Here is a 13,494-nt window from a genome sequence, read left to right on the forward strand (position 1 = left end):
CAGTCATTTGAGGTCATCTTTAACTTCCTTACAAGAAAACAGATCTGTTTAAGGGCAAGTCCATGCAGGAGGTATCATGGCAGTGCTGAGCAGGAGCTGCCCGCAGGCAGCTGCCTGCACCATCTCATGTTAGTTGCAGTGTACAGCTGTCTCCCAGTCAGGATCAATGTATTGTGTCCCTTGATCTCTATACAGTTTACCTTTCCCAAATATATGTTGTAATTTACAAATCATATTAATAACATGGAATTCTCAAGTCCAAGTTTGGGTAGGAGAAATATAGCTTTTTCAAGATCACCAGCTCCTCAGGTTTAATGTTGTTCGCAAGGATCCCAATACAGTATCTACCTGCACTCTTTTCAAGGATCACATTGTTCCTTTATGATAGCTCATGAGAAAATAAACCAGTAAACCAAAGTGATTGATTTTTGATGCCACTTTGTGGTCTCATTAGAGAGACAGCACTCCAAGATTCATGAAGACATTTGTTTTTACCCTCAGATCATTCACAATTTTTCTGTTCCCTACATTGTCTAGAGAAGGGCAATGAAGCTGGTGAAGAGTCTAGAGGTAGTCTGAGGAACAATTGATGGATCTGGGGTTGCCTAGCCTGGAGAAAAGGAGACTTGGGGTAACCTTACCACTTCCTAAAACTATCTGAAAGGAAGCTGTAGCAAAGTGAAGTCAACCCCTTCTACCAGGCAGATAGGATGAGAGGACAATCTGAATCATGCACCAGAGGAGGTTCAGGCTGGACATTAGGAAGAACTTCTTTCACAGAAAGACCTGTTAAGCACTGGAACAAGTTGCCTGGAGAGGCTGTGGAGTCATCCATCCCTGGAGGTCTTTAAGAGAAAACTGGATGGGGCACTTTTTTCCATAATTTACTTGACAGGGTGGTGTCTGGTCAAAGGTTCGATTTGATAATCTCAGATGATTGATTAATCTAATTGAGTCTGTGATCAAGGGAAGTTCAATTTAACTTCAGTTTTAATTATTTTTTCCTGCTGTTTACTTGCTGCATTAATCTTCTTTCACCTTAATGATTACTATTGCTCTGTATTGTCCTTTATGAGTTGAATAAAACAGCTCTCTGGTCTTCACAAAAGATTTATCAAGTCCTACATGGAGGCTTACATTGGATATAATACTTCAAACAGCTGACCATGCTGAGAAGAGCCAGTTCTAGCAGTGAGCTGAGAGTAATATTTGTTGCTAGAATTCTATGTTATAAAATGTAGATCCTACTGTTTGTTTAATCTGTTACATTCCAATTTTGTCTCCATTGTTCTATTTGATTGCTTTGTTCATGTTGCATATTTTTGTTTTAGTACCAGATCTGTTTTGTCATCCATATGGATAGACCACAGGCATAAACAGTTTAGGAGTAAATATCCTTTTCTCTGTAATTCTATTTAGTGTCCAGACCATTTGGACTGCAGTCCTAATGGATAGTAGTTGTAAGAGAAATTCCTATGCAAAGCCCTGTGTGCTAATACAGGTATTTCAACCACAGAATTTCTCTCTACAGATGTTTTCTTCCCTCTGCTATATCAAATCCTTCCCTCTATTTGCGTAGACCATATAGAAAGGAGTAGCACTCAGTTTAGAGAAAGTATCAGCTATGTTTCCCATAAGAGTGTAACTCATTTCACATTTACATGCACCACTATTAGTAAAAGGTCACCATCAGTTATCAGTTCCCTTGTTACTAAACAAATATGACTTGTTTGATTCAGGACATTGTTTCCTCAGTGAATATTTGGGATCTATCTTGCTTCTGTCTCTCCATTTTTTTGGTATCCATTCAGCACCTACTGATACCTTTTTGTCTGGTCCTAGAAATATAAGACACAGGGTGATAAAATTGGTTATCCTTTATGTAAGGATCCTTAAGTACCCAATTCATCAGCTGGAAAATGCTGAAGATGCACACCCTGCATAATGCATATACAATTTTTATAAACTTTGCAAATAAGCGTATCTGGCAATAATCCCCAGTTAGATGCACACCTGGTGAAGTCATGCCCCTGTGCTCTGGTACGTTCTAAATCCTCCCCCTCAGATGAGGCCTAAACTCTATAAAAATATATCTTGAAGAGCTGGTCTCAATCTTGGTTTCTAAGGAGAGCCAAGGTAGCATTGGGGTCTTGGAATGTGTTTTGTCCTTCTGCCTAGGAAAATACTGAAGTTACAATAGAAGACTACAGAGCTAAAATATTTGTGTAAAGAACACAGAGAATATATAAAAGAAAAAAAATCACAAAAATCAATACGGCATTATTTCCCTGCTTTTTTAGAGACTAACAAGACTCTGTATTGTCCAGTCTCTACTCTGTATTTAACCACAGCACCAGTTTACACAACTGGCTATCCCACTAGTTGCTGTGATTATACAGATACCAACTATAACTACAGCTATTATGAACACTTCTTTTATCCAGGCCCCATTTGGCAACCGCGAGGTAGGGGTGCTGAAGATATAGTCAAAGTTTAAGGTGTTATTTCTGAAAGCTACTTTATGTGAAATTTGAGTCTGCTTCCAAATGTCAGCCAAATCCTTCTTAATTCTTCCACTCTGGTCCACATAAGAACAACAAGTGGTATTAATAATAGCACATATTGTGCAGCCAGTATGAAATTGAGAGCCACTGTGTTCTGCATAAACACAAGACATACCATGGATTTCTTCCTGTAAGGCGGAAATTGCATCTACAGTCTGCCATTCAGTATGTTCAATAATGGCTGAGATGTTTATAACTGCCCTCTCCAGCTCGACAATTCTGAAAGAGGGAGTGAGAGTTCTGATTATACTATGGAAACATTCAACAACATTCAGTGTGGGGATTAACAAATCTTTTCCTCCTCCCATCTGGATTTTCAGTTTGATCAGATATTGTTATATTTGGACTTAGAGCCCCAAGGGCACAAACGTGAGCTTTATCTATGGGCAGGATTTTCCAGGCCTAATTGTCACATATCCAATACCACTCTGTCCCAAGTGGTAGAACTAGTCTCCATTATGTCACTTCCATTCTTCCTCACAGTTCTTGGGCTTATTTTTTCCATGAATCTGGTCTTATGGCAGTATGAAGGGAGAATTGCCTTTCTTGTGGCATTTATAACTGCATAAGGAACTGTATCATTCCTGTGATCTATTAGGCTGCTCAGGGATATAGGAGGCAGAAGAGTCTTATTGACTTGTTACCACCTTTCAGTACAGTTTGCTTCCATTAAAACACCAATCAGTAGCCAATTACTACTCCCATTGAAAGGCGGTGATTGAGTATAAATCCAGTAATTGTTCTTATTAAGAGCTTTGGATACATTTTGGACTAAAGTCCCATGCAAATTGTGGGGCCAACCCTGAGTCACGGTTTCATCAGCAAAGCAATTTCCCAGTTGGGGATTTGTTTTCCCTTTTTGATGACCTCTGCAATGCATAATAGCTACCTCTGAAGGCTTCCAAATACTCTTAATTAACGCTTAATTTCATTACCTTGAGCAGTTAGTAGCCCTCCCTCCTTTCAAATGGGTCCATGGGCATAGACAACACTAAATACATATTTGGAATCAGTCCATAAATTCACCTTCTTTCCCTCACTCAGTTCTAGAGCTCTTGTCAGTGCAATGAATTTAGCCTTCTGATGGCAAGGCCTTTGCGTCAATCACCTTATCCATGCTTGTTACTGCGTAGCCATTTGCTTACTGTTCCTCATGAAGCTACTTCCATCTGTATACAGTTCCCAGACTAGATTCTCCAGAGGCACGTCCTTCAGGTCTGGTCTGCTGGAATCGGCCTCTTCTATTGTCTGTAAACTGTCATGTTCAGGCATGATGTAAATTAATGAAGATAACAAAAACTTTGCAGGATTTACAACAGATGTTGTTTTTAGGGTAACATCATCCCATTCCAACAACACAGAGTGATACTTACTATCTCTGCTAGGAGATAGGCAGTGTCCCCCTTTTGTTCCAGTACAGTTATCACACTGTAGGGCACATACTTGAATTTGTGCTGCCCAAAGGTGAATTTATGGGCTTCTTGTATCAGGATGACAGTAGCTGCCACACCTTTCAAACACCCAGACCACCCCTGACCAACACTGTCTAGCTGTTTTGAAAAGTAGGCCACAGCCTTTTGTTGATCTCCAAGGTGTTGTGCCAGTATCTTCAGAGCAACAGTCACTCATATGTAAAGAATTCAAAAGGCTTAGTTAAGTCTGGCAGCCCCAGAGCTGGGGCTGACATCAAGGAACATTTCAACTGTTTAAATGCAGCCCTTGTGTTCTCTGTCCACATGACGGTTCCCTTCTCAGCTGCCTTAACAGCTCCATACAGAGGTTTTACCAGTAGTAGATAATTTGGTATCAATAAGCAGCAACAACCTACCATTCCCAGGAAGGCTTGCATCTATCTCACAGTGTGGGGCTCTGGAAGATGACAGATGTCTTCTTCTGTTCTCTGCTGAGTTGCTGATGTCCATGGAAGATTTCTAGCCCCAAGTGGACTACTGTTTCCCTGGCAACCTGTGCCTTCTCTTTCAAGACTCTATACTCACATAGTTCCAGAAAGTTCAAAAGACTAACAGTGAGTTGGATGCATTCACCTTGTATTCTAGCTGCAATTCAGGTATCATCAACATATTAACGAATAAGCCTTCCTGGTTCTTGTCTTCTTCAGTCCTCCATCTCTGTTGCCAGCTGGTTTCTGAATATTGTTGGGCTGTTTTTGAATCCCTGGGGTGGAACCGTCTAGGTGAGCTAGGTTTTCCTCCCTGTCTCAGGATTATCTCACCAAAAGCAAAGATTTCTTGGCTATTCTTATGCACAGGAATACAGGAAAAGGCATCCTTGAGATCTAAACAGTGAACCACCCTTAATCATCTGTCAGCATTGTCAAAAGAATGTAGGAGTTTGCTACAACTGGGTATATATCTTCTGTTATTTTGTTAATTTCTCTTAAATCCTGCTCTAGTCAATAACTCTTACCATCAGCCTTCTTTACTGGAATGATGGCTGTGTTGCATCTGGATTCATATTCCACTAATAACCCAAATTTTATTAATTTCTAAGTTATAGATTCCAATCTCCTATGGCCTTCTAACTTCAAAGGGTATTGTTTCTGCCTTACCAGTGTAGCCCCTAATTTGACTGTAATACTCACAGGCTCAGCTCTTTTGCATGTCCCAAGAAAATCACTGGCCCACACTTTTGGAATGACAGCATATTCAACTTCTTTGGGAATTTTGTCATAATTCTCCTGTATGAAAATAGCAGCTGCTTTGACAAATTTAGTTTTCAGAATTATAACTTTCACTCCCACCTTCTTTGGAAAATGTGATTTCTGCTCCTAATTTCTACAATAAATCATTACCTAATAATGGCTTTGGGGAGTAAAGGAATTGGTGAGCCACCCAGTGTTTTCCTAACTTAAATTTTCAAGGTCAGAAAAAAGGCCTTGTTTCACTGACCCTGTGGAGGCCCTGTGGCACCAATCACATTTATAGTATCTTGACTCAGTTTCCCTTCTAAAGTATTTAACACAGACTATGTTCCCCCATATTTACCAGAAATTCGACATCCTCTTTGCCCAGTTTAGCTATAACCGAAGGTTCTTCTGGGCAGGATAGTTCCTTCAGTCCCCATCACTTCCCACTCACAGCTAATTCAGGTACTGGGGATATCCTTTTTGCCAGCATCAGATACTCTTCTTCCAGTCTCCCTTTTTCTTGCAAATAGCCCATTGATCTTTGTCTAGAGGAGGCGTACTCCTTTTCTATACATTAGATGGCTTTCCCTGATCACCCCTTCTATTCTGCTGGCGTCTATCCCTGTCTGTTGAATCTCTATTTTGATATACCTTCCAGGCTGTATTCAACAATTTACCTACGTCATGCATCTCACCCACCTTTGACAGCTTATTCGTTATGTCATCTGCAGATTGGCCCATGTTAGGAATACGGGTAGTAATTCATGGGACTATATGGTGTATTAAATGCATAAACAAATAAACCAGGTGGGTTTGCTCTGCAGTTGCCTTGAGGTCCAGATTTGTGTATTTTCATGCAGCCTCTTTAAGCCTATTCAAGAAGCCTGCAGGGGTTTTATTTCTGGTTTTTTTTGGTGGTTTTTTTTTTTTTTTTTTTTTTTTTGTTTTTTTTTTTCTTTTTCCTTCATATAATTTGGACCAATTCACTGCTTTACAAAGGGCATATTTTAGGTCAAGTACTATCCAATCCTGATAACATTTTAACTTTGCCATTTGTTCTGCCACATTAGGGTCCCAGCCTTGGTCAGTTAAAGGGAGAAATATCGTTAACTGGCCCTTGAAGATTTACAGCTGTAATCAGAGTCTCTGTAGCAGATGTAACAGCCTTATCAACCGTCTCTTTTTCTGTTTCATCTAATGATGTGTCTAGCATTACATTCAGATCTCCCCAGTCTGGGTTTTGTGCCTTAATAGCCCTATTAACAAGATTAGCTACCTTCTCTGGACTGTCTATCGTCCAGTTGAGGCTTTCCACTGCTGCAGTTCCACCAGAAAAAAACAGTGTTTTTATGTAAATCACCCCTTGATTCACAACAGATTAGCCGAAAGCTGCTTGTATGGCAGACTCCTCCCTTTCGGATTCCTCGTTTTTAGATCTGGTATGTTTTGCTACTGGGCCAGGTGCTTCTATGGCCTCTAGGGCTGCTTTCCCCCTTCTCATTGCAGTGGCTGCAGCAGCTTTGCTACCGGCTTCATCTCCGGAGGAGCTATCTGTGTGGGAAGCACCCCGCTCCCTTTTAAGGCAGGCTGTTCCGCTGGCTGTTACCTCGGCTAAGCGCCAGCCGGGCCCTGCTCCCCCGGCTCGGCCGCTCGCCGGCCCGGGCCTTGCCCTGTCTCCGCCCCCGTCACTGCCCTCGGGGCCGTCGGGGCCCGCGGCGGCCCTGGCGCGGTGTGCGCTCCTGTCGCCACAGCCGCGGCGGGCAGGGGTGGCAGTGGCAGCTCTCCTCCCCACCCCCACCAGTGGGGGGGACAATGGGGGCGGCAAGGGGGAATGCTGCTCCCCCCTCTCCCTGCAGAGCGGAGCCACCAGATCCACATCAGTCATGTCGAGTTTACCAACACAGACCCGGCTAGAGGCTCTTCCTTCTTATCCTTTGTCTTCACTCTTAAAACCATTGCAAAACAGCCGTTTTCAGGTTCGTATGCATCTTCTCTGAGACCGAAGTTTTGATGATAATTTTGCTACTAATTCACTTTCTAGGCTGCCAAAGTGAGGCCACGCCCCTCCTCCTAATTCTTGGATCAGCCGGATTTCTGTATAGAGTCTAGTTAATTCTTTTGTGATAAGAGGTGTTCTGCTTGCTAGGGAATGGCGATGTTTTAATATCAAATCCAACACGGAGTCACAGGCTATGTGCATGCCTTTGTTGGAAGATACACATCCCATGTTCTTACTTATAAAAATAAAAATAAAAAACAAAACAAAACAAAACAAACAAACAAACAAAAAAAAAAAAAAAAAAAAAAAGGCAAAAAAACCCCCAACAAACTGCTAAGAGCCTACTAGCCACAGACTCCGACCCGGGATTTGAACTCCCACTTTCCACTCCCAGAGCAAATTACTAAGCTTTGTGCAATCCTTTTGGGGATTCAGTGGAACCACCTTCATAAATACATGGACCTCAAATTTACAGGAAACCATTTCTGGTTCCACTGCTGGAAGCAGAATCTAGTATCTAGCTGCTTGACTGGTTGGGGATTTTTTGATGTTCCAGCCTAATGTGTCTGCTTGTGGGCTGTTTATTCACCATGTAGGGGGCACGTGAATTGATCAGCCTCTCTGCCCCAGGACCATGTCTTCTTTAGAATCCATTTCTAAGGCGTTTTATCACAACTTTTGATTTGTATTTGTTTTCTTGGAACCTAGATAGTTACTTCGATCAATAGAATTAGCTACCCAACATTAGCCAAATCTTGTCTAAAACCCCCAATTCAGCATCTTTCTGCTTTTCAAGAAAATGTGTGAACACATTTGAGCACAGTGACTTTGTTCAGTGCTTGCACTCCTATTTTGGTAGTACAGAAAGGCATTTTCTCTGCACAGTATAGTAGCATCATCAACATGGATAATAACTTTGATCAATTTGAGTCAAGAAAATAATCTCTCATTACCAGGTATGAGAAAAAAATAAAAGTTGAACAGTTATTATTACCTCCCTGAAAAAACCACACCATCCTCCATATTGAAGCTGCTGATTTTCCACAAAATTGAAAGCTAGTCTGTCAATTAGCTTCATTAGTAAAATCTAAAGTTAGAAAGAAAACCTACCTATAAAGAAAGACTGAAATATGATGGAAGATTGTTAAGGAAATATGGTTCCAAATAGGCATGCCTTCTCGGAGTTTTTGAAACATGTCAGAGGAGAACATTGACCTTGGGTCAGACAACATCACTGTAGTCTTCACAATGATGTGTCGTGTTGTGACAGTGGAATGATTTCATGTTGCTGTCTACATACTTGTGACAAGAGCCATTGCATTCAAACCACTTTTCAGGTACTTTGATTCATTCCTGCCTTACTGCTCTTTCCCACTTTTCTCAGGATTGCATACTTGCACATCTCTACATGCATCTTCCCAGTTCTAGCTTTGCTTTCTCTCACTCTTATTTTTTCTCTCTTTTTTTTTTTTTTTTTTTTTCCCTTTTTTTTTTTTTTTTTTTTTTTTTTTTTTTTTTTTTTTTTTTTTTTAAATTAATGAAACAATCACTTGAGAAATTAATATGGATTCTATTTACTACTCAGTGCAGGATATTCTCATCTTGTACTTTTTAGGGCAACATGATCTCTTACAAGTGTGATGGCAGTTGTATGTAACTCACTGTGCAAAAGGATTTTATATAACAAATCAGCCTGCTACTGCTGTTAACTTTGTACGTGTTTCATTCATTCTATTTCTAAGTTTGCTTTGCTCCTCTGACCTGGCTAAAAATAGAGTGGGCAGTATTGACTTTCACTACCAATTGCTCTATACTGTCTCTGGGGATGCTGTTCCAGCAGCATCCATTTGCCTCTGTTATACAGATAATAAGTTATCTTTAAAGATATATGGCAAGCCTGGCTTAGAGGTGGTATTCCCGAATTTAGTATTCCCAATAAAAAAAAGAAAAACATATGCTTCTCCCCTTTCCTTCCACCCAGCTGGAGGCACAAAAGGCAAAGATCATGGGTTAAGAAAATTTTACAGCAATGAGATAAGAGAACAAACAGTAACAGCAACAATATTAATAATAGAAGTGTACAAAAAAGAGTGATTCACATGCAGAAATGCTCACTGCAGACCCCATGACAATAAACAACGCAAGGTGGCTTCTGCTGCATTTTCTCAACTGGAAGAAACCCCATCTTGCCAGAAGAGAGTCCCTTCACCCTGCCCCATCAATGATATCAGATCATAGAGAATAACCTCTGTATCCTAGCCGTGCTCCTCCTAGCTACCACAAAATTTAATCCTGTCCTGGCCAGAACCAGAACAATGGCCAATTAGAAACAATATTTTTGAATTTTTTCTTAGTTTTCAGAAACTTCAAAATCTTTCAAGACTGAGAATCCTGTATGACTTAACATTTTCCCAATAATCATACAGGCACTGGTAGTGCCTCACGCAACTTGACATGGGAGGAGGAAGGGGAGCTGGGGATAAAGGACTGAAATTGAGGCTGGGAAGAAAAGGGGTGTTTGATTCTTACCACCAAGAAAATTAATCTTTCCCAAGACAAGTCTGTTTTACCTATGATAATAATTAGTAAGCTTCACTCTGTCTTTATCTCAGCCTATGAGCTTTTCAATCTTATTTTATCTTCCTTTGTTGTGTGTAAGAGTAGTGAAAGACCACCTGGATTGGGTGGATGTCCACAGTCAGCCAAGGTCAACACAACACGTACAGCATGGGTGCATTAGTGCATGTGCCAAGTGGACTAAAACTTGAGCCTTTGTTAGACTTTTCATGTGGTACTGTAAAATGAGCAGGCACTATATCCAAAAACTAATAATTTAAATAATGAGTAAAATTCCAGCATCACCATGTCGTTAAAACTTTAAACTTCATCAGAAACAATGTCAGTATAGTTTGTACCTGTAGTGTTGTGCTGGTTCTCCTTGCAAGTTGGAGATCTGAATTTGCAACATATTGGTGCTCAATAATATAAAGAAAGTGATCTCTTAATAACATTATATAAAATACACCAAAAGGTTTTTCATACAGTGGATTTATATTCAGCAGTTAACACATGTTGGAAGACACACAGAAATGCCATTCCTAGAATTACAGAATCATAAAATGGTTTGGGTTGGGAGGGATGGACATGGCTGCTTGCTCTGGGCTGCAAGTACACAATGAGTCATGTCCGACTCCTCATTCACCAGCACCCCCAATTCCTTCTTGGCAGGGTGAGTCTCTGCCCAGCTTGTATTTGTACTAGGGATTGCACTGGATTGGATTCCTTTTTGTTATTTTTCTCTGCCAGTACAAAGATGTATCTATGACTTCTCTAGACAAAACTGAAACTGAGTGTTCAAGATGAATAAGCTGAAAGCAGGGGAAAAAGGCCATGAAATGATGTTGAGCAGAACAGGGGAAATATGAGTGAGAAAAGAACAATCTACTTCCAGATTGTGACATTATTGGCAGTGAAATCCAAGGGAAAAAAAAACCTTACTTGCTGATCAAAAAAATCTGTTTAGGCAGTTCTTAAGGACCATCAAATGAATACCAGCTTAGAAAAAGGACACTTTATTCTATTTACTCCTACTCCTATGTTTCTAAACTCCTAGTCTTCTATTTCTATACTCCCACTCCTTCATTCCAGGTCTCCTCCTACCTCCACATGAACTGAACGTGATGCTGGATTTTGTCCTTTAACATTTTTTAAACAATGAGCCTAAGATTGGCTGGGTGCCAGAGTACTTTTTTTTCTGAGTTGGCCAAATGTTTTGGTACTTTAATATATCACTACTGTGAAAATGGGTTTGTCCTTGCCTACAATTCTGAAAAATATTACTTTTCTGGGAAAACTGGATGTTTTTCTTGGTGTTTTCTAAATATTATCCACCATATATACATTTCAGTTAATTGCTAAATTCACAGTCTTCCGATTTCGATATGACTATCATATTGACAAAGTTCAAGCAGTAGTGCAGAACCTTTAGTGTATCAAGTGAGTTTTCTTACTGTAATAGACAAAGTCTCGTATTCTAGTTTTTGTTCAGTTTTTAGTTTAGATTCTGTAGAATAATGCCAGCTCTTACTGCTGAAAACTTCACTCCTCCAAGGCTTTTAAACAATAATATTAAAATTTTATTATCTTTTTCTTACTTCATCCTAACTGCCTCATCTTGCCAAAACAAATGTTATTTCAGGCTCTTTTTAATAGTTAAGGCATGTTAGATGAATGTTGTATGACCTCTAGAACAGCATCCATCACAGTATTAAAATCCTCTGTAAATAAAAAGAAGGTAAATCTTCCCTGGAAGAGAGCTAATAACCAGAAAATTTGTTATTATATGTATTTTATGAAGAAAAGCGATTCCATATTAAAAAGCATTTTTGTTGTCATTTTGTCTTTTTTTAATTTCTGAAAAACCACTGCCACTGAACTCAAACAAATGGCTTTTTATAAAGTATAGGCCAAAGTTGAAGACTACCACAGAAGAGGTATTTCTTTCAACAAAATAGGTGTTCATGGGAGCTTATTATTTTTGACTGAGGAAACATAGGAAAATTTGGCACCAAAAAAATTACTCTACTCAGACTGCAGCATACACTAAGACACGATTAGATGCTTTTATAATGCTTAACTCAAACTTACATCTCAAAAGGGAGTTCTAGGAGTTGTCACTGATAACTCTATCAGCCAGTTGTGCTTTAGCAGCTGAAAATACAGTCAGATGTTGACAAACACCAAAAGGGTGCTGAAAACAGGTCAGAACACATCTGACTGGTTCTAAATCTAAATGAGCCTGCGGGCTGCAGGTACAATTTCCATTGTAGTTTTCTCCATTGCAGTTTTCTCAATTGCAAGAAATATCTAGTAGAGTTAGGGAAAACTCAGAGACTGGGTGACTGAAACAGTCATGTGGTGGAGCAACTGCTCTGCAAGAAAAAATCAGAAGGACCAACTCAATTTAATGATCTTTTAGTTCTCTTTTTGATAGGAAGTTGTGTCTAGAAGTCTAAAATGGTCAATGGATTACCCTGATGGGAAATCTCAGAAAGTATAAAAAAATTTCTGAGTCAGAGCAAGGGCATTTAATGTCACATGGGCACTTGCTATTAGCAGAAAATAAGAATTTAATATTGTCCTGATTCTGGCCATGACAGGGTTAATTTTTGCAATAGCCAGGAGGAAGCATGGCTAGGACATGAATGTTATTCTATACCACCTCACATAATTTTCTGGGATGGAAAGGAAGGGGCCCTTCTTGTTTGGGTGGCTTGGTGGTAGTGGGGTATTGTCAGGTGGTCTCTGTGTGGTGAGCAGTCATGTTTGAATGGCTTGTCTCTCATGCACTGTTATTAATATTGTTGCTCTTATTGTTTGTTTTCCTATTTCATTTGCTGTTTTCAGCAAATGGTGCTTATCTCAGCCTGTGATCTTTACCCTTTGTACCTCCAATTCTCATCTCCAGCCACCCACACAGGGAGGTGGAGGAGAAGAGTAGTGAGCGAGCAGTGCGTGGTTTTGACTGCTTCAGTGGGAACACTAAATAGGAGAATACCATTCCTAAACCATGACAAATATATATTGCATAAAAATGTCAAAAGTGATTAAACTAGTAATGATGGAATGGTGAACAGGAGAACTACAAGTATTACTGTAATTATGCACTAAATAGTCAATGAATGAATTAAATTTCTTGACTTGGTCCAGTCTTACCCAGCATAGCTCTGGAACAGGTCTGGCTATGAAAGTCACATGAGAACATTTTCTGCCTATGCTAGTAGTTGCCTCTGGTTGGTCTTCTTCCGGTCAAAGTGCACAGGCATTCAGAGGGGGATACCTGGCTGTTCAGCAGCAGTGCCAATTACAGTAGCTCACTGGCTGTCTTACTTCCTTAAAGTGCCTGGTAGATGTTTTATCTCAAAAATTTTGTGTTCTTCAGGCTTTAGAATCCCCTTGGAACATATTCCAACATATTCTTATGTGTTAATATAACAAATCTTGAATGAGGACAGACAATACTCCTCCTTTCAAATTCTATTTGAAAGTATATATTTTTATATATACATATTTTATTCTATGTGATTATGTTGTTACATACATTTAACCATCAGATAAAAACCATATTTCTTTATATAAGCCATTGGTATATCTATCTCTTGGTAGAGCTGTTGACCACTACCCTCTGGATGTCACCGTCCAACCACTTATCCATTTAACAGTCCAGTCACCGTCCCTCTTCCATTTAGAGAGAAGGATGTTGGCAGGACTGTGTCAAAACCTTA

Source organism: Pyrgilauda ruficollis, unplaced genomic scaffold, assembly GCF_017590135.1.
Source record: "Pyrgilauda ruficollis isolate IOZ18807 unplaced genomic scaffold, ASM1759013v1 scaffold174, whole genome shotgun sequence".
Taxonomy (NCBI): domain Eukaryota; kingdom Metazoa; phylum Chordata; class Aves; order Passeriformes; family Passeridae; genus Pyrgilauda; species Pyrgilauda ruficollis.